This window comes from Monodelphis domestica, chromosome 4 (genome assembly GCF_027887165.1).
Source record: "Monodelphis domestica isolate mMonDom1 chromosome 4, mMonDom1.pri, whole genome shotgun sequence".
Taxonomy (NCBI): domain Eukaryota; kingdom Metazoa; phylum Chordata; class Mammalia; order Didelphimorphia; family Didelphidae; genus Monodelphis; species Monodelphis domestica.
This window is the reverse complement of record NC_077230.1, coordinates 340,151,171-340,176,404: the sequence shown is the minus strand read 5'-3', so window position 1 is coordinate 340,176,404 and position 25,234 is coordinate 340,151,171. Positions and strand designations below refer to the sequence as shown.

Below are 25,234 nucleotides of genomic sequence, written 5' to 3'. Positions count from 1 at the left end.
ATCCTATGACCTACAGGTAAAGTCCACAGCTGGCCACACCTACAACCCAGCCAAGCCTAGAGAGATTCCAGGGTATACAGCATGAGTCAGTGTCAGTCTAAAATCGTCCTGTCAGCCTCCCCAGCCCCAAAGAGAGCAGCAAAGAGAATCTGTCAGGTGGGCACTTCTCAGAAGCTGGTCTCCAAGAGGTTTTTTTTTTTGGTTTTTTTTTGTAGTCTTGTCTTTTGGGAGGGCCAAGCAGCTGTTCCAATTAAACACAGCTTTAAATATGCATGTGCCTGTTGGTTTGGGATTATAATCAAGTGGGACAGGGAGGCATCAGAACCCAATGGATTTGGTGTTTCTGAAAGGAGTCTGGGAGCTATGGAGAATATCTGGGCCAAGCTGTCCCAGTCCAGCATCCAGGATTGGCCTCTTGTGGCCCTGCCTATTCTCTTGACCCTTTGGGAAGCTTACCAGTAAGAGTTCTGGAGAAAACACCTAGCAGAGACTTTAATGGAACCAATAGACTTAGGTACTACAGTACCCTCACAGAGTCATGACATTTTAGAACAGGAAGGGTTCAACACTTTGATTTTACAGATGATGAAACTGAGGCCTAAGAGGATTTTGAGACTTTACCAAGAAGGGATCATTAATCGGGGGGGGGGGGGGGTAGAAAATGGACTAGAACTTCTATCTCTCAACTCCCATACTTGGACATGTCATTCTCCTCCTCCCCCTCTACCCCCCTGTCAATAAATTCCATCAACTCCCTACTACCTTTAGGATGAGCACTAGACTTGAAAGCAGAAAGACCTGAGTTCAAATCCAGTCTCAGGCATGTAATGGCTGTGTGACAATGAGCAAATCATTTAACCTCTGTCTCAGTTTCCTCATATGTAAAATGGAGATAATAATACCAACTCCAAGTTGTAGTTAGGATAAAATGAGATTTGCAGAATACTTTACAAATCTTAAAGCATTATAAAAATGCTGGTTATTATATTATTATAATATATGTACAACATGTTTACTTACACATCCCATATGTTGATAGCTCCATTATAATGTAACTTCCTTGAAGACTGGCTATTTCGGGGAAATACAAAATTTGAAAGTTGGAAAGGATTCCTGCATCACTTTTTGTTTTTCTCTCTTTAGGTCTTATTTAGCACAGTAAGCACTTAAATGTTTTCTGAAAAATAGTGATAGCAGCACTTCTTCTGATAGCAAAGAATTAGAAAAAGAGTAGATGCCCATCGGACTGGGTAATGGCTAACCAAATGGTGGTACGTGAATGTTACTGTACTCTAAGAAATGGCAAATATAATGAACACAGAGAAGAACTTTATAATAGTGTGTTCCATAATGTGATGCAAAGTAATGTAAGCAGAGCCCAAAATATATGACACCTACAACGATGTAAGAAAAACGACCAGAAGACAATAAAAAATGAACATAGCAAAATTACAAAGAATAAGCAAGAGTTATGAGAAAAGATCCCCCCCCCTACTACTTTACAGATGTGGGGAGTCTACATATATTGCACAATGTGTTAACCAGTTATGCAAATTTTTTTGTTTAGAAAATATTATTTATTACATGGCTCTCAGAAGAAGGGGAGAGGACATTAAGAGACTTTTTTGGTAATGTAATAAAACAAAAGATATGAATAAAATTTTTCTTTTTAAAAGTAAAAATTTAAAAAATTAATAATTGATGTTTGAAAGATGCTAGTCCAAGGCTCCTTCTAATACATTACTTCAGCCAATGACTAATTACATTTATCTTTGATAAAAAAATATCTGACAACCAAAATCCATGGGGAATTGAGATAAATCTGTAAGCTCAATACCCATTTTCCAATAGGAGAGTATGAAACGGATAAGAAGCAAAACAAACAGAATTAATAATAGTACAAAATTTAAAATAATCCTGATGAACCATTTCACACATCAAAACAACAAAAAATGGGAAAATACATTGCTAGAATGGCTGAAGAAAAAAAGTAGGCTAATTTAGTGCTGGTGGAACCTTGAATTGGTTCAGCTCTTCTGTAAAACGACTTGTAATTATACAAGAAAAGTTAATGGATTGTTTATGTTCTTTAATCCTTCATGCTTTCTTTCCTCTCTGGACTTCTTTCTCTACCATGCCCAGGGTCTTCTAACCCTGGAACATCACTCTTTCCCTATAACCTTCTCATCCTGGAAGATTCTTCTGTCTCTGTGGCCCCTTCTCATTTTAAAGGAAATGCCTTTCAATCATGTTCACTCCTTCATTCTTTTCTGGAAACTACTCTTGATCCTCCAGACTTCTTTCTCCAGTGGTACCTTCTGCTCTCTCCCACTGCTTTTAGCTTCCTTTCTTTATTGGCTTGCCCTATAAGACTCTGAGGTCCTCGAGGGCAGGGATTACTTTTTGCTTCTATTTGTATTCCCAGCATTTATCATTACCTGGCACATAGTAAATGCTTAATGAATGTCTATTGATTTGACTTTAACCCTCAAATCTCAATCCTGGATCTACAACCTCAATGAAGTTAACAATAAGAACATACCCATAAGGCTAAAAAATATTGAAAACAATATTATTTGTGGCAACCTGTAAAACAGGATGAATGGTGATACATGAAGATAATTTATATGATTGTAATGGAATATTATTACTGTGCTATAAGAAAGCATAAATGCAAAGAATTCAGAGAAATATGGGAAGACTTATATGAAGTGATACAGAGTGAATAGAATAAGAATAATATATACAATGATTGTAACAATGTCTGTGAAGTCAACATAGAGAAACAGCAAAATGCATGTCAGATACAAAAATAATAGTAGTACCATATTGGAAGTTAAAGGACACATCCTTCCTGTTAATCAATAAACAAAGTAGAAAAAAGACGTTTGTGAGATGTTGTTGATCTGTCATTTTCAGTCTTGTTTGACTGGAGTTCTTTGCCATTTCCTTCTCCAGCTCATTTTACAAATGAGGAAACTGAAGCAAACCAGGTAAAGTGGTCTGACCCAGGTCACACAGCTAATAAGTTTGAAGCCAAATTTGAACTCAGGATCTTCCTGACTCTACTGTGCCACCTAGCTGCCCAACAACATTTGAGGAATATACTTCGTAAGGGGGATATTTTGGTTTGGGAAATATCTATTTTTTGTATGTATTTTATTGTATGAAAACATTAAGTACTGATAATTTTTTTAATGAATTGATAAACACTTAAAGAAAGCCCCTCAACCCACTATGGACCAAATGTATAACCAATTAATTAGCCCCAGGCCTCATGTCTTTGCCAAAGTTCAGGACCAGTTGGGCCCTAGGAAATGGTATACTTGTTAACAGAAATATCTTCTTTCCTAAAGTGGTCCAATGGGGCCCACAGTCTCCAAATTCTTTCCCAAATCCCTTCCAAAAGGCTACTGGGCCTTTACTAACAGCAATCTATATCTCTACCATTTTCCATCTCCACCAAGCACTTTTACATCTCTCCCCACATTAAATTTCCATTCTATCTCCATTAGGAAGTGGAAAGAATTCATGGACTAACAGCATTCCCGCATTATAAAGAACCTGCCAATAAGAGGTACATGGAAAGAGCATTGGTTTTAGAGTCTGAGGTTTGAACTCTGGCTCTGCTGATGACTGACTCTGGGCAAATTACTTCCCTTTTCTGAGCTTTATTTCTTCATCAGTGAAATAAAGAGCTGCACCATCATCTCTAAAGAGATTAAACTATACAGTGCCTAGAGAGAATTAGAATGTAAAAAGACTGGGATAATAAGAAGGTATCAGGTTAGAAAGAGCTCTAAATGTCAACAAAATGGAGTGTATTTGATCCTAAAAGTAATAAGGAGGGGGCTGCTGGGTGGATCCATGGATTGAGAGCCAGGCCTAGAGAGGGAGGTCCTGGGTTCAAATCTGACCTCAGATACTTCCTAGCTGTGTGACTTTGGGCAAGTCATTTAACCCCCATCGTCTAGCCCTTAACACTCTTCTGCCTTGGAGCCAATATATAGTATTGATTCTAAGACAGAAGATAAGGGTTTAAAAAAAAGTAACGGGGAGTCATTATTGTTTACTGAGTATGGAGGTGATATGGTCAGACATGGAAGCAGAAAAACAGGAGTTCTAATTCCTTTTCTATCATTATTCTATCAACTTCAGCAATGCTCCAAAGCTCCTTCATAGCTTTGGTTGAACACTTTCCCTACCACCACATATCACTCCCGACCTTGCCAGTAACAATAAACTCACTTCTTTATGAAATAGCCTGTCTGTTTTCAGACAGCTCTAATTATTAGGAAGGTTTTTAGAGGCAGCAAGGTGACTCAGTGGATGGCAAACCAGGACTAGAGACAAGAGGTCTTGGTTTCAAATCTGATCTCAGACACTTCCCAGCTGTGTGACCCTGGGCAAATCATTTAAACCTCATTAGCTAGCTCTTCCTGCTCTTCTGCCTTGGAACCAACACACAGTATTGACTCTAAGATGAATCTTCACAAAATGAAATCTGCCTCCTCATTAACTACCCTGCCATTGGTCACAGGTCTACTCTCTGGAGCTAACAACTCTCATTTCAAAAAGTCACAGCATCTCAGAGTTTAAAGAAATATCCAATATTAAGTGTAACCTGAACCTGAAAAAGGAGCCCCTCTATAATACCACCTCTTGTAAAGGTAAGCTACTCTTTCCTAAAGTTTTAATTGTTGGGCAGTTTTACAAGAAGTCAAGCCTAAACTGATCTCTGTAACTCCAAATTCTGCCATGCAGAGCCAAGCAGAACAAATCTAATCCTTCCTCCACATAAAAGCCCCTTAAATATTTCTAGACATCTTCTGCATCTATCCTAAATCTATTCTTTTCTGGCATCCATAGCTCCTTCAATTGATTCTCTAATGTTAACGAATCTCAAGCTCTTTCACACTCTGGGTTGTTCTCCTCTGGATTTGTTGTTATTTAGTTATTTTCAACTCTGTGACCCAATTTGGAGGTTTTCTTGGCAAGGATATTGAAGTAGTTTGCCATTTCCTTCTCCAGCTCATTTTGTAGATGAAGAAACTGAGGATAACAGGGTGAAGTGATTTGTCCAAGGTCACACAACTAGTCAAGTCTGATACCATATTTGAACTCACAAAATTCTTGTCTCCAGGTTCCTGATTGCAAGCTCAGTATTCTCTCTATCCATTGCACCACCTAGCTGCCCTAGACAATTGGACTGTCCAGTCTTGTGATGTCCAGTCAGTCCAGTGATGCTTTCCTTTGAACAACTGAGAGTTTGGTGGTGGAAGGAATATTATCCTTAGTTTACAGATGTGGAACCCGAGGCTCAGAGATCTGAATGGCTTGCTCAGGGTCAAGAGCCCAAACTAAAACTTCATTTTTAAAGTTTGATTCTTTTCCCATTTCTCTACACTAACTTAACAAACCAACAGTAATATTTTTATGTGTCTGACCTTTAATTACTGTCAAGTGTCTCTTAATTTGTCAAGTGTCTCTTGAAATGTACAAAACTAAACACTAGAACTCTGGCCTCTTGATGCAGGGCATTTCCAGTACAATATACTATGTGAGATGGTGCTGGGAATTCTCTGTCTGGAGATAATTCCCCATTGCCTTTTTTTCTTTTAATGGCAATATTGTGTAAAAAGCCAATGAACTTGGAATCAAGAGACCTGGGTTCAAATACCAGCTCCAACATTTATATGCAATGGGCTTTGGGAAAGTAACCTTTTTGGGCCTCAGTTTACTCACTTGGCAATCTGAGATATGATATTTGCAATGCATACCTCATAGGGTGTCTGTGAGGAAAGTGCAAACTTAAAAATGCATTAGAAATTAAAACTATTATGATTAGATCATTATTAACATTGATAAAGGTCTGCTGGACAAAGGCTGCTTAGCTTCCTAGCACAGACTAGCATCAAGCTAGAAGTGGGAAGAAAATGAAGAACCAGTGTGGCTCAATCGTAACTTCCCTCCCACCCCCATCACAGATAATCCATTAGACATTCCACTTAGGGCTTTTATGTGTCCTAGGGAGATATGAGGGAAGGAGAAGACCAATCACCCAAAAAAAGAATTGGCCACCTTTTTCATTGACTCCCACAACAAAGGAGGAGCTCTGGATAACAGCCAAGCATCAGTCATAACGAAAAATGATTCAGATTGACAGGCACAAGTGGAAGTTCCTCAATTTGAGACAAAACAGGTTCAGAGTCACAGAAAGTCAAAGCTAGAAGTGAGCCTTAGAACATGGAATGTTTGGGCTGGGAGGGACCTTAGAACATAGAATGTGTTATAAGGAAATGACCAATTATTTTAGTTAAATACAATTATTTCAAATGTCACAGCTGAAAGGGACTTTAGAACACAGAAAAAAAGAATGCAAGATCTAGAAGGAATCTTATAACAGAGAATGTTAATCATGCAAGGGATCTGAGAGATCAATTCCATCTCAACTTCTGGATAGCAAAATTGATGAAAAGAAAAGGAAAGTGAGTTGCCCACAGTCAAACACCATTTTGGCACAAAAGTCAGGACCAGAAGAATCCATTCTCTTCACTCATTCTCTGTCCAGCAACCTTCAGTTAAAAAAATCTATATAATCTTCCTCCAAGCCTGTGAGAGGGGCAGTGAATCCTGATAATTCTCATTGATCAGACAAAGTACTTTCCTCACCACTGCCCTTTGAGGCAGGAAGCAGATATGGAGACAAAAGATTTCAACTAAAGTTCCCAAAGTGGCACTTAACTAGCTAGTAGAGTTGGGCAAGTTACTTTCCCTCATTCTCAGTGTCTTCATCTGTAAATGGGGACAACCATATTCATATTATCTACTTCACAGTTTTATTATAGGGGAAACACTTTGGAATCCAGTGTCCTACAAAAAGGTGACTATTATTAATATATGAAGAGCCTTGAAATTCAAAATAGGCATTTAATAAAGCTAACTGAATTGAACTAAATGGGAATGACATGAAGGACAGAGAGACAACTGTAATCCAAGGCTTTTAAGTTGGAGCCTAGGAAGAAACTCAAGAGTCTGATCCCTACCCCAACTCCATTCTCTGTCTTCTTTCCCAAACCAAACCACAGTCCCTTTCTGCCACTTCTCCAGTAGGACCATCTCCAATGAACAACACAAGAACATGGGAAAAGCCAATGTAATCCACAGCATCATTTCCTGGCCCCTGGGGTAGCAGGTATTCAATTCAATCCAATTCTTCCTTTTCAGTATAATTAGGGAGTTTGGATTAAATGATGTCCTGGGACCCTTCCACCTCTAGAGACGACAAATATCCCCTGAATAATTAACTCACAAACACTTATTAACCATCTACTGTTAGTCAATGGTAGTTAGTGGATGATAGTGGAGATAGCCAGAAATATCTGAGATCAGATCCCACCTCTGATGCATCACTGGCTATGTGACCAACCACAAGTAGCAAACTCTCAGTGCCCAAGAAACTAAAACTTTAAGTTTATGAGTAGGAATTGACCTATATTGGTGGAGGGATTTTCCTCATCCAAAAGTTTTATGTATCCATGAAATCACATGTCCAGTCCTTATCGATAATTATCAGGCAGTGTGCTAGGGGCTAGAGATTTTTAAATCCCTTTGCATGCACTCATTGGATCACTGAGGACAACCCCTCAAGGTGGCTATTATTATTGCCTATTCATTTCAGTTATAGCTAAGAGATCAAATATAAAATCCTCTGCTTGACTTCTAAACCTTTCATACCATTTCAATTTATCACACAGACATACAACTGTACAACATGGCCTTTTGCACAAGCTATTCCACCTCTGAACTCAACATTTTTACTGGATTTCTCCCTCAACATCTCCTTCAAAATCAGCTAAAATCCCACCTTCTGCCAAAAAAAAAAAAAACTTTCCTGGATCTCTATTAATTCTAGTGCGCTCTCTCTGTGATTATCTTCAATTTATCCTAGATGTATATTGTTTAGTTATAGTTGTTTACAAATCATCTCCTCTATTAGACTGCGAGCTCCTTGAGAGCAGAGGCTGTCTTCTGACTTTTTTCCCTATTTTTAACACTGAGCACAGTGTATGGCACATAGTAGCTGATTTATGAATGTCTCAGAACTGATGCAGAATGAAATAAGCAGAACCAGGAAACCATTGTACACAGTAACAGCAATATTGTATGATGATCTAGTATGAAAGACTGAGCTACTAACAGCAATGCAATGATCCAGGACAATTTTGAGGGACTTGAGATGAAGAATGCTCTCCACCTCCAGAGAAAGAACTATTGGAGCAGGAATGCAGATGAAAATGTATGATTTTTTTCACTTGTTTGTTTGGGTTTGGGTTTTATAAGATTATATACTTACAAAAGTAAACACTATGGACCACATACATTTTGCATATATAACCCAGAAAAAATTAAAAACAAAAAAAAAAAGAATGTCTCAGAGATGTTTCTTGACTTTCAGGCTCAGAGAAGTCACATGAATCACCCAGACTCATCAGGGACAACACTTGAAACCTAGTCTTCCTGACTTCAAGTACAGATCCCATCCATTATGCCATAAACATGCCACATGCATACACTATACAAGGCAAAAGACAGAGATAAAAGAAAAACAAATCCTCTCACAATGAAGAATTACTCAAAACTTTAAGCCCAACTGGAAGTTACTTAAGATAGGACACAAGTCAAGAGCCACAGAATATCAGGGCTGGGATGATCTTTAGAAACTTTAGGTCTCTATACTTAGATAACTCACAATCTAATAGGGAGCTAAGAAATATAATAGGGTCACACAGATTAGTCTGAAAAAACTGAGTTAGAAAGGGCAGTGGGGTCCAAGAAAAGTTAAGATTGGCCCTCAACATAAAGTCCCTCCCCAGCCCATGAAGTTATTATAGTCTAAAGTCCTTTATTCAGGCTGGGCTAGGCTAGGGAAAATCCATTGGACTTGGTACCAGAACACTCAGTTTAAGGACCAGGCTTTGCTACTTAGAGACTGTCTAGCTTTAGGGTGACAAGGGACAGGCTCAAATTCAGGAATAGAAATGGGCCTACAATATGAAGCCTAAAAATGTTGGCAGCTATGTGGCATGGTGGATAGAGTATAGAGCCAGGAGAAGAGAGAATAGCAACTAATCTCATGTTCATGATTAATAGGGTGACCAGATATAAATCAGTGGAATGTTATAAGCACAATAAATTCCAATTTCTGGGGGAAATAAATAAATAAATAAAAAGAATTGATACTAAAACAGAAGGTAAGGATTTTAAAAGTTTTTTTAATTGGGAAATATTTGTCAAAATCAATAAAAAGACAGTAAAACTTAGATAATGTTAATATGTGGTTTTCTAAGTCAACATTTCCTCTTGGAAAGCTCTCTGCAGAGGCAAGAAGATTCTATTAGAGGAAATCCTTACCTGCAACAGGAAGACAAATGAAGAATCATCAGAGTCCTTAGCTACTCTGTCTTGGAATAGATACTTAGTACTGATGTTAAAAGAAGATAAGAGTTAAAAAGCACAGTTTAAATAAGAAGTAATCTCAGAGGAAAGACACCAGCAGTGACAAAGACGGAGAAAGTCTTCTTGTAGAAAGTGGGATTTGAGTTAAGACCTAAAGGAAGCCAGGAGACAGAGGTGAGGAGAGAGAGCATTCCAAATAGAATGGTCCTGAAAGAGCCAAGCCAAGCCAATCCTCTTTTTAGAAGAGAAAACTGAGCTCCAGAGTGCTTAGGTGAAAAGATTCCAAGAATACACAGCAAATTGGTAGAACAGCTGGAACTAGAACCTGGGCTGCCTCCTCCAAACACTACATCCAGCAATCCTTCCCCCACCCTCTTGTACCACATTGCCTTGAACCATCACGACACAGAGGCTTTATGGGGGAAGTTTCTACCATAAAGGGGGCGAGAAAAAGAAAAAAAAATAGACTGCTCCTACTGTCCCTGTAGCCCAAGTCTAACAAACTCCATCTGTCCCAGCCCACAGACTGGCTATACAGCTGCCAGCACTACATTAGCCCAAGATGCCAGGTGGGTCTTCAAAGGGAACCCCAAGCATGAACAGTAGCCTGAGGGCAGAAGCCCAGAGGGGAGACAGAGAGCCAAGAGGAGAGACAGACTAATGGCTGCAGGACAGCTCAAATAAGCCCCAAGGTCCCCAGGCTCCCTGCCCCTCACCTCCCTACCACTCCTCAGCAAGGCATTCATTACCCACTTTCACCCCCCCCCCCCCACATACAGCTGTGGCCTGGGATTCAACAGTCTAATCATTCTAGTAACCACTCACGTGTCTCTTAGTGGTTTACAAAGCACTTTTCTCATACCAGCCTGTGGTGGTGGAAGAGCGGTGTATCCTATCTTCCTTCCCTTGCCTCCCTGATTCCTCCAGCCCTCTTTGCCTGTCCCTCCTCCGAGTACCCACACAGACTGCCCCTCTCTGGTGGACCTTGAGCAGCCTACTGTGCAAGCATACCTCACCTCCCTGAGCCCCACGCTTCTCCTTGTGGCTCAAGCCCATTTCTTTAACACAAATATTCTCCTACAGATCTACAAGGTGTAAAGAGAAAAGCAATCTGCCCAGCTGACAGAGGACCCACGTGGAGGTCAAAAAGTCTCACCTCTGATACATACTAGCTAATAATAAGGAGAGCTCACATTTATATAATGTTTTAAGGTTTTGAAAGCAATTTATACAACATATATACACATATGCATATGTACATGTATATATGGGCACATATATACACATAAATGTATGTCTGTATGTATAGGTATACACACATTTATAAATATATATGTGTATGTATATACACACACTCATTTGAGCCTCTCAACAGCCTTGGGAGGGGCTGTTAATATCTTCTTTACATTTGGGGTAACTGAGTCTGAGAAGTTACGGGGCTTATCCAGGGTCATAAAACTAGTAAGTGTCGAAATAAGGATTTGAATTCAGGTCTTCCTGTCTCTGAGTCTAGAGCTCTCTCCACTATACCATCTGTGATGGAGTCACTTAACCTCTAGTCTCTCCTTTGGCAATTAGTTCTCTTAGATCTTAAGTCACAGAAGAGTTACAGAGCTGATCCCTATCAGTGAACTTTCCCCCAAGCCAGACTAAAAAAACAAAAACAGTAGCAAACCGTGGGACACACTGCCAAAAGAAAAGATACATAGTTATAAGGTAACTGAAAAGGCAGCATGAAAATCAACCTACTGAGCATGTATCAAATGCCTACTGTGTGCCAGGTACTGTGGAAGAGCCAGGAAGAAGGGTGTCTGACAGGAAAGATTCTCTAAGACACTGCAGAGGCAATGAGGGGGTGGGGTAACAGACAGATGGAGGAGAATTCATGTGTTTCCCCGGCATCCACAGTATTTTAAAAGATGTCATAAAAGAACTCTCAACTGGGGGCAGCTAAGTGGCTCAGCAGATGGACCACCAGACCCAGAGACAGGAGGTCCTCAGTTCAAATCTGGTCTCAGACACTTCCTAGATGTGTGACCCTGCACAAGCCACTGAACCCCAATTGCCTAACCTCCACGTGCTCTTCTGACTTGCAGCCAATACTTAGTATCAATTCTAAGACAGAAAGTAAGGGGGTTTAAAAAAGAAAAGAAAAAGAACTCCCAACAGGTTACTCTAACTATCTATGGAGTATCCACAGAAAGACTCAGACAAGAACTATCTGGGGTGATAGGAGCAGCACAGTGCTTGCCAGTAGGCACTTAATAAATGCTTATTGATTTAAGTAGAGCAAAGAATGAAAGTGTCCAGGGGCAGATCTTGACATGACATAAAGAAAAACTATGCTAAATATCAGTATGATTCTGAAGTGAAATGGGCAGCCTCCAGGGACCAGGGTATTCTTCTAGGGAAGCAGGGATGACCCATTGAAGGGGAAGACATGGCAAGACCCAAAGATCAGATACAGGTTGGACCAGATGCCTTCAGATGTCCCTTGCCACCCCAAACATTTTTCCATGGCTAAGTTGAGTCTCTTGACAGAGGAGGCTTTCCTGACATCCCAGGCTCTGCCACTTAAAGGATACAAGATGGTAGACAAACCCCTTCCCTTCTGAGGCTCAATTTCTTCACCTGTACAATGAGTTTAACAGCCCTTGCCTGACCTCCCTCACTGTAAGAAGCAAATGTGATGATCTCTATGAAAGGACTTTCTAAGTGGTGAGGATTACATACCCATGACCAATAACTACTGTCATGTTCTAATGTCCCTAACAGCTCTGACACTGTATGTTCTGGGCTCAGAAGTCCCTTCTAGCTCTGAAACACTATATCCTAAGATCCTTTCTGGTTTTCACATCCTATGGTCCCAAGATCTCTCTGTTCTCTACTGTAAAACTTGACACAGGTACAAGTGTACCTGTACTTATACAGAGTACAATAAAAATTAATAGCTGAGTTACACAGGATGTCCCAGCAAGTCTCAATGCAGTTTTAAGATGTTAAGACTGAAAATTGTGTTTCCCCTGCCCCTCAGTCCTATCCACACCCCCTCAATGGTCCAAAATGTTACCTGTTTCACTTTGCTAAGATGCCTCCAGCTGGACTCTGAGCCTCTGCTCGGGCTTCCTTCCAAAGGACAGAGTAGCCCTTCTGGGGTGCTCCTTTGCAGGCCTGAAGTTCCAAGGCTTCCGACAGTCCCCTCAGGAGACCCTGGTCTCTACTTCTCTGCCCTGTCCTGCCCCGCAGGCCCTACCTGCTGCTCTATCTGCCTGGAGAGAAAGACAAGTGAAGGGGGAATGTTTAGGGTAGGGTGGAGTTCTTCCTCCTTACCTTTGAGAATGAGCCCAACCCTTTCCTGCCTACGCCACAGTGAAGGAACCTCCCCCTAATACAGTCACACCACCTCTTTGCTGGACTTTCTCCCAAGGAAGCTTTTTGTTTGGTTGTTGTATTTTTGTTGGGATTTTGTTGTTTGCTTTTTCTCCCCTAAAGGAAGGAATGGTCCAAGGAGAGGAAAGGTAAATAACAGGCCTAAGGTAGTTAGACCTGGGTCTGAAACCCAGCTCTGCCTCCTCCTAGTTGTGCAAACATAGGCAAGTCATTTAACATCTGAACCTATTTACTCAATAATAAAGATAATAATCCTCAAATATTCCTTCTTAAAGGACTGTGATAAAAGTCACTTTGTAAACTGCAGAGTTGTAGGCTCTTTAATGTGTTCAGAATACTGGGGCAGTTAGGTGGCACAATGGAAACAGCACTGGTCCTGGAGTCAGGAAGACCTGAGTTCAAATTTGACCTTGCCCACATACTAGCTCAGTGACCCTGGACAAGTCACTTAATCCTATTTGCCTTCTTTTCTTCATCCATAAAATAAGATGAAGGAAGAAATGGCAAACCACTACTGAATCTTTGCCAGGAAGATCACAAATGAGATCACAAGGAGCCAAGCACAACTGAAACGATTGAACAATAGCATAAGAACCTTAGTTAGCTTCAGTCAACCCATTAGTCAAAATGAAGGAAAAGGGAGTGGGCAGAAAACCTTCTGGGGTATAATCAGCAAAAAAGAGGGCACAGCAAGGGACATCTTTGAAAAAGGCTTTTTAGAAAAACATCTTAATGTTTTACATAATTGCACATATAAAATCTTTATCAAATTGCTTACTATCTCAGAGAAGGAGGCAGGATGGAAATGAGAAAGAATTTGGAATTCAATTTTTTTATTGAATGTTAAAAATTGTTTTTACATGTAATGGAGGGGAAATGAAATTTTATCATGTAGAAATGCACATATTTTTAGTGCAGAAGATGTTACTCTCCAGAGCCAAGGGAACAGTAGCATGGTCAAATAGAAAGAGAAATGAATTTGGATTGGAGTCAGAAAGCTTAAATATCACTTCTCTTATTTCCTACTGGTATGACCTTGGACAGGTCATTTACCTTGTCTAAGCCTCAAGCTCCTCATCAGCCAAATAAGAAGAGTGGACTACATGGTCAGTGATGACTCTTCTAGCTCTAAGTCTTGTGAGGGATTTCTTTCTAAAGTCAGTTTGTAGGATTCTACCAATAGAAGCCTCTCGATGTTCTTAGGCAAACCTAGATCAGTGGGGTCTATCTCTCTCTATCAGTTCTTCCAGACCAGAGAGAGAGACTATGTCAGTCATCAAAGGACAAGCCTAGCTCAGGGGGAGAAAGAGGCTCACAAAAGATTATTGATTTTTGTTTTAGTCATAGCAATTTATGAATAGTACCACCTAAGAAAGGCAATAAATTCCAATGAGAGAAGAACACAAGCCAATAAAGTAGCAAATCCTTAAAGAATTGGTTCAAATCTCACTTTGGATACTTTTTATCTATAGATGACTTTGGACCTCAGTTTCCTAATCTGTAAAATTAGAGGATCAGACTAAACCTATGAAGTAATCTTGTTCAACCCTGTATCTACACTACTAAAGGGCATGTGTTATAATAAAGGTTCCAAGCCAACAGAAGGGTCCTAAAAAGTTAGAGTTAGAAGGAATCTTAATGATCTTCCAAGTTCAATTTTCTCCTTTCACAAAAGAAAAAAAATGAGGCACAGGGACGGGAAAGTAACTTGCCAAAAATCCCACAGTGCTTTTATGATTGAGCCAGACAATAATACTGACAACAGCAATAGTAATAACAATAATAGTTCATGTTTACATGGCACTTTAAAGTTTGCAAAGTCCTTTACAAATATCAATGAATCAATCAATATTTATTAAGTACCCACTATGTTCCATGTTGGGGAGCTAGGTGCAGAGGGCACTGGGCCTAGAATCAGGAAAGCCTGAGTTTAAATCTGATCTCAGAGAAGCTATGTGACCCTGGGCAAGTCACTTAACCTGTTTGCCTCAGTTTCCTCATCTGTAAAATGAGCTGGAGATGGAAATGGCAAACAGTCCAGTATCTTTGCCAAGAAAACACCAAATGGGGTCACAAAGAGTCAGACACGATTAAAAAACAACTGAATGACAACTCGTTTCAAGGACAATGCTAAATGCTGGAGATATATAAAAAAGAGGCAAAAGTCAGCCCCACCCCACCCCCACCTTCAAAGATCTCACAATCTAATGGGGAAGACAACATGCAAATAAATATATACAGAGAAAGCTATATAAAGGATAAATAGGAAACAGAGGGAAAACACTGGAATTAGTAAGGGCTTGGGCAATGCTTCCTGTAGAAACCAGGATTTTAAAATCCCTTATGAATATTAGCTCATATTATCCTCACAACAAATCGAGAAGGTATATGCCATTATTGTCCCCTTTATATTGGTGAGGAAACTTAGTAAACCAACTTTTCAAGGGTCACATTGCTAATAAGTGTCTAAGGCTGAATTTGAAATCAGGTCTCTCTGACTTCAGTCAAGAACCCAGGTCTCAGGGGCAGCTTAGGTAGCACAGTGAATAGAGCACCAGGACTGGAACCAGGAGGACCTGAGTTCAAATATGACCTCAGACACTTCCTAACTGTGCAACCCTAGGTAAGTCACTTAATCTTGACTGCCTGAGCCCTCAACGATCTTCTATCTTAGAATTAATAAGACGGAAGGTAAGGGTTTAAAAAAAAATAAAAAAAAATCCAGGTCTCACAAATCCCAATCCAGAGCTTTGTGTACTAATATTACACTGCCCCAAATACTTCTTTTAAAGGTCCAGGCCAAGCTAAACCAATTTGACAGCTGAAGGGAGAATGGACTGAAATGGAGACCCAACAGGTTATTGAAATAGACTGGACTAAAATGATGAGAACCTGGACCAGGGTGGTGGCAGTGTCAGAAGAGAGAAGAAGAATATATGTATATATGAAAGATTTTGTGAAGATAAAATCTGTAAGAAGACCACTATTAAGGAGAGGGAAGAGCTGAGGATGACACTGAGGTTTTAAACCTGGATGAGTGGGAGGATGCTGGTGGCCTTGATGGTGATATGGAAGTTAGGAAGAAGGCAGGATTTTTGAGGGGAGAAGGAGAAAAATGTGTTTTAAGACACTTATAAGACATCCAGTTGTAGATGTCTAAAAGGCAACTGGAGATAAGACAAGAGGCTGGAAAGGTTAGGGCTAGAGAAGTAGATCTGAGAATTACATTTGTATATGGGAGCCAATGAGATCACCCAAGTGAAACAGGCAAAGGGAGAAGAGAAGAGGACCAAGACAAACTCTTAGGAGTCTCCTCTCTCCCCTACTAAGTTAGAAGGCAGGACAAGGTTAAAGATTCAGCCAAGGAGAAGAAGAACTAGGAGAGAAACAGTTACAAAAACCTCTCCAAGGTCAAAGGCTGCAGAGAGGTCCAGAAGGATGAGGTTTGAGAAAAGGTTCTTTGATTTGGCAACTGAGAGATTATGAGGAACTTGTCTAGCATTAGCCTAGGAATCTGAAAGCCTGGATTCTTCTTATCCCATAGTGTGATCTGAAACTGTCCTCAGTAGACTTCATTGTTTAGTGACTAGAGATTGGCAGTTCCTTAAGGGCAAGGATCAATTCTTATCCCCAAAGCAGGGGAAGTACTCAGTAAACATTTGCTCACTGATTGTTGACAGAGCTTTGTAAAGTGAAAAGAAAATGGAACCTGGAGTCAAGGAAGTCCTGGATTCTAGTCTGTTAGTTGCCTGACTTTGGGCAAATAATTTCTCATTTCCAAGTTTCTGTTTCCCCATGAATCAAGCTCTCCAAGTCCCCTTCCAGTGAAGACTTCCCATATTTCAAGGTACCTTTTGGCTCCTAACTTTCTATTTTCTGAGTATGTTTTTAGCTCTGATATTGTATTCTTAGATCCTTCCCAGTTCTCACATTCTGTGATTTAAAGTTCTTCCCAACTCTGAAATTCTCTGTTCTAAGAGCTCTTCTAGCTTTGATATTCTCTGCTCTCAGGTCACTCTCAGCTCTAGCATTCTGTGTTCTAAGATCCTTCCCAATTCTCTTACTGTGTATTGTAAGGTCCCTTCCGGCTCTCACATTCTCGGTTCTAAAGTCCCTTCCAGTTCTGACAGTCTGTGTTCTCAGGTCAATTTGAGATTCAAGGCTTTATTTTAAGGTTCCTACATTCTGAGTCTGTGGAAGTGTACTGTGGTCATCTCCACAATCAAGTTGCCATCTGTGTAGGAGGCCACATTGCATCATCTGAGCCTCCAAGAGGTTCATTCTGAAGTCACCCAACTAAAGGGAAGCAGCTTACTTCATAAATCAATCCTATGGAAATGCTTTAAGTCATTGCTATGTATAATGTATAATTCCTCTCCACTGTCCATCCTCGCAACACCTCTTTTTAATTATAAAGTATAGGGATAGCAGCTTGATCTCAAGAAAATGAGGAAACAGCCTAAAAGCCCAGTGGTCTCTTAGCCAATCCCAGCTAATTCCAAAACCAAGACAGAAGGTCACTGACAGCAGTGATGAGGGTGACACCCCTTCATTCACAGACTTCAAGAGTGGTAGGTTATTTAGTCTTTTCCTTTCCCTGCCATTTCTAAGAAGGACCAAAACTCCTAGAAAAAAACAAGAATTTCCATAATGAAAGGTAGGTTAGAGGCAGATCATCTAGTCTAACTCTCATTTTATAGATAAAGCACAGAAGGGAAAAGAAACCCAAGGCCATACAAGACCAGAACTCAAGATCTCCTGACTTACAGTACACAGTTCTTCCTATCACACCTTAAAATGTGTCAATAAATAAAAATTTGGAGAAGTAAAAAAATTTGATGGGTTTTTAAACGATCATAACATCAGCGTACATTTGTAAAGCACTTTACAGTCATGAAATGTTTTTATATCCATGAGATATCACAAATTAAATATGCATTCATTTTTGCCCACTCATGTCTGACACTGTGATCCTATTATAATGGAGTGGTTTGACTTACTTAGGCTTACACAGCTAGTAAAGTGTTATATACTGTGCCACTTGCAGCTGCCCTTTGCATTCATTAGGTAACTACCATAAGACTGCTAGACAGTCCGGTAGATAAAGCACTAGTTAGAAAGACCTGAGTTCAAGTCTTAGATGCTCTTTAAATCTGAGCAAGTCACTTAATTGCTATCTGCCTCGGTTTTCTCATCTGTAAAATAGGGATAAAAATAACTGCTTAGTTCTTCAAAGACTCTGAACCTTCCCCAACTCACCCCAACCTGAAAGTGCTGCCAGTGCATCAAATTCCATCTGCTCACTAGACTCCATCCCTAAACCCACAGTGCTCTTAAGTTTTGAGTGAATATAAACAGGTTTGCTATGCTGGGGCCTATTGTCATTTTGACCCAAGATCCAGAGCCAAAGAGTCTAGGAAACCAGTGGAAGTTATATCTTCCACCTCAGCAAAGGGGATGTACCAAATTCAATCCCACAAACATTTATTAATCACCTTATAGTTGCAAGGCTCTCTATCCAGCCTCTAACATGCTTACTGTTTGTAAATAGAGAAATCCTTTAACCTCCATGAATCTTAATTTCCTTATCTGAAAAAGAAGGCAATAGGTGACTACCAAGGTCCCTTCCAAATCTATATTAATGATCCTATGATGACAGTCAATAAATATTCACCAAATACCTACTGTGTGCCAGGCACTGTGTGAGTACTGAGGATAAAAAGGAAGGCAAAGGGTCCCTACTCTGAAGGAGCTCCCATCTAATGTAGAATTATGTCAAAGTATAGTATACACAAGGTAGCTAAGTGGCTCAGTGGACAGAGCACCAGGGCTAGAGTCAGGAAGACCTAAGTTCAAGTCCAGCCTCGGATACTTACTAGCTATGTGACCCTGGATAAGTCACTTTACTGTTTGGCTCAGTTTCCTCAACTGTAAAAGGAACTTGAGAAAGAAATGACAAAACACTCCAGTGTCTTTGCAAGAAAACCCCAAAAGAGGTCACAAAGAATTGAACATGGCTAAAAAACAATGACAACATGGAATATACAGCTACACCAAACATCCAGAGTCAGCGACATGCCCCAGAATGGGGCAAGAATCAACCAGATTTTCTGCCCAAGTAAAGACAGTAACAAAAACTCATGGTTACTAAAGGGCTTTAAGGTTTCATAACAACTCTGACAAAGCACTTTCCTATCAACTAACCTTTGAGGAGGGAAGTACACGGTTATAAGTCTCTCTGGATCCTCTACAACATTCTCTCTCTCTCTGAATATCTTACATTTAATTACTAAATATGTTTTGTGTTTACTTATTACTTTTTAAAAATTCCTTAACCTTCTGTCTTTGTAACAACTCTAAGACAAAAGGCCAAGGGCTGGGCAAATGGAGTTAAGTGATTTGCCCAGGGTCCCAGCTAAGAAGTATATGAGGCTAGATTTGAACCCAAGTCTTTTTGACTCCAGGTTTGGTGCTCCAGCCACTAGCTGCCCTATTCTGTATATATTTATGCATGAATACATGAGCTCTAGGACAGAAGTAAGATCCCTGAAACCAGTAATTAATTCATTTTTTCTTGTACCTCCAGCATTGACAAGACACTGTGCCTGGCACATAGTAAGCACTTAGTAAAAGATGAAGGATTAATCCTTATTTTGCAGATAAGAAAATTGAGGTTCAAGAATGCAAGGGTATTGGATTTGTGCTCAAGAGGACAAGAATCAAATCCTAACTCTATGTGACCTTTGCAAATCACATAACATCACTTGATCTCAGTTTCCTCACCTGTAAAAGAAGGGGCTTGGACTAAAGGATCTCTAAAGTCTCTTTCAGCTCTAAATCTGGGATTCTGGGATTCAAGGTGACTTGCTTCAGATCACACAACTAATTAATGTCTGAACCAGAAATGGAATCCAAATCTCTGCTGGCTATGATTCCAGCCCTCTTTCTACAACACCACAGTGTCTCTGCATCTGAACTCCACTCCCTCTCCTGGCCCCCATCTCAGGGAAGATCCCACAAGATGACAGATGTCACAAAAATCAAAAGAGGGATATTTGCATATAAATGGTCCACAGGGCCTCAACAGAGAGGTCCAAACTGCTCAGCTACTTATTTAGACTCCTGTCCCCTCCCCTCCTTCTTGGGGAAGGGGGAATCCAGCTTTGTCCCTTTCATCCCATGGGTAGCTTTCAAGAATCTGTGCAGCAGAACCAGCACAGCCCCAAGATGCTTTGAGGATGGCAGGGCAGAGAATTAAGGTGCTGCCCTGAATAGCCACTCCTCCCTGTGGCATTCATCAACAAACCATATGGTGTTGGGTTTTTTTTTTTTTTCTGATTAAACAGACTGAAGAGGCACAGGCAGGAACACCTTTTTGACTGGGAACTTGGCTACATCCCAAGGGTCCCTAACTTAGTCACTGTCATTAATAACAAAGGTTGTACTAAGAATTGGTCAGTCAATGAATATTTATAAAGCATCTACTATGTGCCAGACACTGTGCTAAATGCTGGGAATTCAAAGAGGCAAAAGACAGTCTCTGCCCTCAAGGAGCTTCCAACCTAACAGGAAAGAGAATATGTATATACAGGATACACAACCAGAAGGTAGCATTTGAGAGGAGTGCACAAATAGTTGGGGGAGTTTGCAAGAGTTCTTCCTGCAAAAAGTGGCATTTGAGCCAAATCTGGGAAGAAGGCAAGGATTCCAAAGCAGAAGAGGTGAGAAGGAGTGGCTTCCCAGGCATAGGGCACAGCCAATGCAAGCACCCAGATAGAGGGTACCATGATGGAGGAGAAGCAAGAAGGCCAGTACGGAGTGGGGCACGCAGAGTGTATAGAGAGTGAAAGAACTGAGAGGCAGAAGGGGGCTTGTTATGAACAACTTTCCACATCAAATAGAAGAGTTTCTATTTGGTCCTAGACTTCAAAAGATATACAATATTTCATCATGTGGCTGTTCCCTCCACCTACAAAGATCCCAAGCTCTATCCCTTATTAGATAGTCTCATAAGTTGCTGTCAAAAATAAAGAAAAATCTCTGTGTGTATCTGATATCCATCTCTCCCATAATTAATGCATCTCTTGGCTAGATTGGTCCTTGGACAGGAGAATGACAGATTGTCTGTCCTCGAGACTGGACTCAAAGCCTTGCCAGTTCATTAGGATCAGCCAGAACTTCACCAACAGAACCTTCAAGAGTCCACGCCACAAGTGAAGGCTCAACAAACCAAGCAAGGGCAACTTAGGTGTCTCAGTGGATAGAGAACCAGGCCTGGAGAGAGAAGGTCCTGGATTCAAATTTGGCTTCAGACACTTTCTATTGGGTGACTAGGCAAGTCACTTTTGCCTGATCCAAGTCAACTGCCTAGCCCTTACTGCCCTTCTGCCTTTGGAAACAAGACATAAGGTAAGAGTCTAAAAAAACAAACAAATGGAGCGGTTCCCACTTCAAAGTTTAGAACAGCATGGTATAAGATGAGAGTACAATGATTATTATCCATTCTTTATAGAGGAGGAAATTGAGGCTTAGAGATGAAACATAGCTCCACTAAGGTTTAAAAAAAAAACAAAAACCAGTGAATGGCCTAAGTTGAGACCTAGATCCAGGTCTTCCGACTTCTTATCAAGTACTCTAAGTAACTTGACAGCATAATACTGGATCTGGAGTCAGAAGAACTGGGTTTGAATCCAACCTCAGACACTTCCTAGCTGAATGACCCTGGGCAAGTCACAACCTCCATCTGCCTCAGTTTCCTCAAAAGTAAAATGGGAATAATAAAAATAATAATACCTACCTCCCAGAGCTGTGGGGATCAAATGAAATAATACATGCAAAGTGCTGTTTGTTCCATTTTTTAGTGGTGGCTCTGATTATGCTAGAGCCTAGTCTTCCAAACTCCAGAGATTCTCCAGGGGAGTTTTGGCCCTAATTAACCATGCAGATTCATTCTCAGTTCCCAATCACAGCACTGATCACCACTAAGGTCAAACAGCACCCTGAGGGATGCATATTTATCACCTCGGTTTTTCTCATGAATAAATTTAGATTTGTTTGTTGGGATTCATTCTTGGGTTTCTTTAATGAACTAAGGATAATCATAGCCCCTACCTCCAAGAGTAGTAGAGAGGATCAAATGAAATAATATTTGTAAAGCACTTTGTAGACCTTAAGGCATTGTACAAATGTTTAGACTGAAATGCAAAATATGTAAAGGAGAATGAGTACAATAAAATTAAGCAGAACAGGTTCCTCTGAGTCATACAGTTATGGGTCTAAAATATCTGAGAAAAATTCAGAGTGGTAGGGAAGAGGAAGAAGAATGGCTTTGCAGACCAGAGGGCTAAGAGGTCGAAAAGGAAAAGCCTTCTGAGTGGGTCTCCTTAAGGGACATGTCATTTAATTTCCTTACTTCTTCTCTTGTCGAATGAGGGATGGGAAATAGGAGAAAGGGAAATTATATTAGATAATCCTTTAAGTCACACCCCCCTCCCCAGCTCCAGCATTCAGCAACAACAATAATAATATTGCGGGGGGCAGCTGGGTAGCTCAGTGGATTGAGAGTCAGGCCTAGAGATGGGAGGTCCTAGATTCAAATTTGGCCTCAGATACTTCCCAGCTGTGTGACCCTGGGCAAGTCACTTAACCCCCATTGCCTAGCCCTTACCACTCTTCTGCCTTGGAACCAATACACAGTATTGATTCCAAGACAGGAGGGAGGGTTTAAAATAATAATAATAATAATAATAATATAATAATAATAATAATGCATTCATACAGTGTGTTATGGTTTATAAAGCACTTTACAATTATTATCTTATTTTATCCTCACAACAACCCAAGGGGAAGAGGAAGTGCTATTATCATCCCCATTTTACAGTTTACAAGCTAAAGCAGACAGAAAATAAACGATTTGCCTACGGGTCACACAGTGTCTGAGGCATTTTTTGAACTCAGTTCCTCTGAGTGCCAAGATTTAGCAACTATCCATTGCGCCACCTAGTGGCCTACTCTTTGCCATTTTTTGTATTTCGTTGAATTCAGGTCTTTCTGACTCCAGCTCTCTAACTCTATGCCTAGAATACTATCATTATGAAAATTAAATCCATTATAATTATTACTTCAATCTTGGGTTTTCATAGCTAGTATAATTCAGGACCTATTACCTTGTCCTCTCTCCCAAAACCTAAAGTCAAGTGTCATGAAATTTTGGAGAAAGCATAATAGAGTGGGCTCACTGCTTTGAGTTTGTTCTTTTTTTTTTCTTTAGGCACTTAAATATGTCATTACTAGAATCTGATGCAATAAAAATTTTCAGTTTGAAGTATAACATTAAGAATTGGATTTGAGTGACTTCTGAATACATTTGCTCATAGAAGACTTACCACTCTAATGATACAAGTTTAATGCTCTCAAAAATTAAGTTGGTATTATTAATTATACTCATTTATTGTTAATGATGTTTAGTAAAGACTTCTAAAATACGAAAAAGAAAACCTAATGGGGAGTGGAAAGACTCCAGTCCACCATAAGACCTTCAGAATATTGCTTAAACTCTTGGTGTCCAGGTGTCCTCCTCAGTAATATTAGTCCCATCTTAGCAGTTACTCTCTACTTCCCCAAAAATAGCACAAGGATACAATCATGTAAGCTCCTCAGACAATCCACAGTCCAAGAAAAGGGACAGTTTCTTGCATCATTTTATCCGTGGCTCATTTCCAGTGACCCACAGGACTTAGGGGTCCAGGGCAGAAATTATTATAGTAATGCTTGTTGAAGAAGGGGGGAACAGCATGGGAAAATGGGAAGAATGAAGAATGACAGGAGAATGGGGAGAGAGAAGAGTGAAAAGGAGGTAGGTAGTTAAAGAGAAAAGAGAGAACAGGAGAAAGGGGAACAATGGAGAGAAAGGAAGAAAGCAAAATGAGGAAGGAAGATGGAAAAGTAGGAAAGAGAGAAAAGTCAAGATGGAAAGAAAGGAGAGGAGGAGAAAGTGGGAAAGAAAAAAGAGACAAGAGAGGAGAAAGAAAAAAAGGGAGGGTGACTGGAAAAGAGAGAGAGGAGAGAAAGAGAAAGGGAGACTCTTGGCTTCCAGTACCACCTCTTATACAGATGACTCCTTAAACTTTATCTCCAAACCTGGCCACTCTTTCTAAGATCCAGCCACACCTCCAAATTTCAAAAGACCACCACCACATAGATACCTGAGTGTAACCCAAAGAAACCCAAAATTTAGAGCTAAAAGAGACCTCTGAGATCATCTAGCCTCCTCATTTCACAAAGGAGGAAATGATGTCAGAAGAGAAGGAACTCTTCCCCAGGTCACACAGGTAGTAAACTGAAATTGGATTCAAACTCGACCCCCAGACTTTTTTTTTCCCTCTGTGATATTTTACTATATTTTCCCCCATCAGATTCTTAAATCCAAAGCTATTTCCACTCTTGCCAAGCTGTCTTTCAAATTCTAGGGTGCCCCAAACCTCACATCTTTCCCACTAAATCTGGTCCTTTCTCTGGTTTTGATATTTCTCTGATACCACCATTCACCTGGTCTCCCATGACTGAAACCTCCCGGTTATGTTTTTCTGTTCCCTCTTCTTTACTTCTCATATCCAAGGAGATCCCCAAACAGTCAATCCCATCTCCATAACATCTCTTGCTCTCATCCCCTTCTCTCTACTCAGACTGTCCTCAACTGTAGTTTCTAAGACATTATACCCTCCTAAACCCACTCCTTATATGCTTACAATGCTTCCTGGTGGGTATTCCCACCAGCTCCAACTCTTACTAGGGTAAAACACAGGCATTGCTTGCTTAGGACAAGAAATGCCTGAGCCCGGAATTTAGGAGACCCACCCAGGACACTCCTTCTGCCTGACACAGCATTGATCTTCCAGCCTGCCTCTTTAAAAGACATTTTATAAATATCCCATTGATCCAGGGCTCAAGGGGGCCAGAGATACATCTCCATTTTACAGATGAGGAAGCAAATGAGAGGAAGCAATGGGTCCCATGAGGGCCAGGATTGGAACTGGAAACACAAGAATCATTTGGCTGGGCACCTCAGACAGGCAGAGAGAGCACTGTGGGCTTCCCAGACCCATAGACAAGATGTAAACTTCTATCACAAGAACTGATCTCAAAGCAAAAGACCCCCCAACACACACCACAGATAGGTGGCAATTCCCTGTTAATCTAATTAATAAAAGGGCACATTAGTAAGGGACTCTGGGGGAGGTTAAGGTTTAGTTCTCTGCCTAGAATAGTTTATCAGGTGTTCTTAACTTGGGGTCTATGAATTTGTTTTTAAAATTTTTTGATTATATTTTTATTTTAACTGAATCTGTTTCCTTTGTAATCTTATGTATTTTCTACATTCCAAAAA

General features: G+C 40.3%; 1 protein-coding gene across 5 annotated transcripts in view; it reads right to left on the bottom strand.

The window, feature by feature from the left end:
• Window positions 1-25,234, bottom strand: part of PAK1 (p21 (RAC1) activated kinase 1) — a 211,878-nt gene that overhangs the window by 145,019 nt on the left and 41,625 nt on the right. The window contains exon 2 of one of the 5 annotated variants that reach the window (XM_056794933.1): window positions 12,530-12,728. The exons of the other annotated variants lie outside the window; for them this stretch is intronic. The gene's annotated coding sequence lies outside the window, so the exon portion shown is untranslated. The remainder of the gene's footprint in view (window positions 1-12,529; window positions 12,729-25,234) is intronic. 5 annotated transcript variants of the gene reach the window in all.